Here is a 3,027-nt window from a genome sequence, read left to right on the forward strand (position 1 = left end):
AGAGCACGCCAGTGCACGCCAGATCAATTCAATGCACGCCAGAGCACGCCAATTCACACCAAAGCACGCCAGTGCACGCCAGAGCATGCCAGTGCACGCAAGAGCACGCCAGTGCACGCCAGAGCACGCCAGTGCACGCCAGAGCACGCCAATTCACACTAGAGCACGCCAGTGCACGCCAGATTACGCCAGTGCACGCCAGAGCACGTCAATGCACGCCAGAGCAAGCCAGTGCACGCCAGAGCACGCCAGTGCACGCCAATTCACACTAGAGCACGCCAGTGCACGCCAGAGCACGCCAATTCACACCAGAGCACGCCAGTACACGCCAATTCACACTAGAGCACGCCAGTGCACGCAAGAGCACGCCAGTGCACGCCAGAGCACGCCAATTCACACTAGAGCACGCCAGTGCACGCCAGATTACGCCAGTGCACGCCAGAGCACGTCAATGCACGCCAGAGCAAGCCAGTGCACGCCAGAGCAAGCCAGTGCACGCCAGAACACGCCAGTGCACGCCAATTCACACTAGAGCACGCCAGTGCACGCCAGAGCACGCCAATTCACACCAGAGCACGCCAGTGCACGCAAGTGCACGCCAGAGCACGCCAGTGCACGCACGAGCACGTCAATGCACGCCAGAGCATGCCAGTGCACGCAAGAGCACGCCAGTGCACGCCAGAGCACGCCAATTCACACCAGAGCACGTCAATGCACGCCAGAGCACGCCAGTGCACGCCAGAGCACGCCAATTCACACCAGAGCACTCCAGAGCACGCCAGTGCACGCCAGAGCACGTCAATGCACGCCAGAGCACGCCAGCGCACGCCGGAGCACAACAGTGCACGCCAGTGCACGCCAGAGCACGCCAGTGCACACCACTGCACACCAGAGCACGCCAGTGCACGCCAGAGCAATTCAATGCACGCCAGAGCATGCCAATTCACACCAGAGCAATCCAGTGCACGCCAGAGCAAGTCAATGCACGGCAGAGCACGCCAGTGCACGCCAGATCAATTCAATGCACGCCAGAGCACGCCAATTCACACCAAAGCACGCCAGTGCACGCCAGAGCACGCCAGTGCACGCCAGAGCACGCCAGTGCACGCCAGAGCACGCCAGTGCACGCCAGAGCACGCCAATTCACACCAGAGCACGCAAGTGCACGCCAGAGCACGCCAGTGCACGCAAGAGCACGTCAATGCACGCCAGAGCATGCCAGTGCACGCCAGAGCACGCCAATTCACACCAGAGCACGTCAATGCACGCCAGAGCACGCCAGTGCACGCCAGAGCACGCCAATTCACACCAGAGCACTCCAGAGCACGCCAGTGCACGCCAGAGCACGTCAATGCACGCCAGAGCACGCCAGCGCACGCCGGAGCACAACAGTGCACGCCAGTGCACGCCAGAGCACGCCAGTGCACACCAGTGCACACCAGAGCACGCCAGTGCACGCCAGAGCAATTCAATGCACGCCAGAGCATGCCAATTCACACCAGAGCAATCCAGTGCTTGCCAGAGCACGCCAGTGCACGCCAGAGCAAGTCAATGCACGGCAGAGCACGCCAGTGCACGGCAGAGCACGCCAGTGCACGCCAGATCAATTCAATGCACGCCAGAGCACGCCAATTCACACCAAAGCACGCCAGTGCACGCCAGAGCATGCCAGTGCACGCCAGAGCACGCCAGTGCACGCCAGAGCACGCCAGTGCACGCCAGAGCACGCCAGTGCACGCCAGAGCACGCCAATTCACACTAGAGCACGCCAGTGCACGCCAGATTACGCCAGTGCACGCCAGAGCACGTCAATACACGCCAGAGCAAGCCAGTGCACGCCAGAGCACGCCAGAGTACGCCAATTCACACTAGAGCACGCCAGTGCACGCCAGAGCACGCCAATTCACACCAGAGCACGCCAGTGCACGCAAGAGCACGCTAGTGCACGCCAGAGCACGCTAATGCACGCCAGAGCACGCAAATTCACACCAGAGCACGCCAGAGCACGCCAGTGCATGCACGAGCACGTCAATGCACGCCAGAGCATGCCAGTGCACGCCAGAGCACGCCAATTCACACCAGAGCACGTCAATGCACGCCAGAGCACGCCAGTGCACGCCAGAGCACGCCAATTCACACCAGAGCACTCCAGAGCACGCCAGTGCACGCCAGAGCACGTCAATGCACGCCAGAGCACGCCAGCGCACGCCGGAGCACAACAGTGCACGCCAGTGCACGCCAGAGCACGCCAGTGCACACCAGTGCACACCAGAGCACGGCAGTGCACGCCAGAGCAATTCAATGCACGCCAGAGCATGCCAATTCACACCAGAGCAATCCAGTGCTTGCCAGAGCACGCCAGTGGACGCCAGAGCAAGTCAATGCACGGCAGAGCACGCCAGTGCACGGCAGAGCACGCCAGTGCACGCCAGATCAATTCAATGCACGCCAGAGCACGCCAATTCACACCAAAGCACGCCAGTGCACGCCAGAGCATGCCAGTGCACGCAAGAGCACGCCAGTGCACGCCAGAGCACGCCAGTGCACGCCAGAGCACGCCAGTGCACGCCAGAGCACGCCAATTCACACTAGAGCACGCCAGATTACGCCAGTGCACGCCAGAGCACGTCTATGCACGCCAGAGCAAGCCAGTGCACGCCAGAGCACGCCAGTGCACGCCAATTCACACTAGAGCACGCCAGTGCACGCCAGAGCACGCCAATTCACACCAGAGCACGCCAGTGCACGCAAGAGCACGCTAGTGCACGCCAGAGCACGCCAATGCACGCCAGAGCACGCCAATTCACACCAGAGCACGCCAGAGCACGCCAGTGCACGCACGAGCACGTCAATGCACGCCAGAGCATGCCAGTGCACGCCAGAGCACGCCAATTCACACCAGAGCACGTCAATGCACGCCAGAGCACGCCAGTGCACGCCAGAGCACGCCAATTCACACCAGAGCACTCCAGAGCACGCCAGTGCACGCCAGAGCACGTCAATGCACGCCAGAGCACGCCAGTGCAC

Source organism: Daphnia pulicaria, chromosome 2, assembly GCF_021234035.1.
Source record: "Daphnia pulicaria isolate SC F1-1A chromosome 2, SC_F0-13Bv2, whole genome shotgun sequence".
Lineage (NCBI taxonomy): Eukaryota > Metazoa > Arthropoda > Branchiopoda > Diplostraca > Daphniidae > Daphnia > Daphnia pulicaria.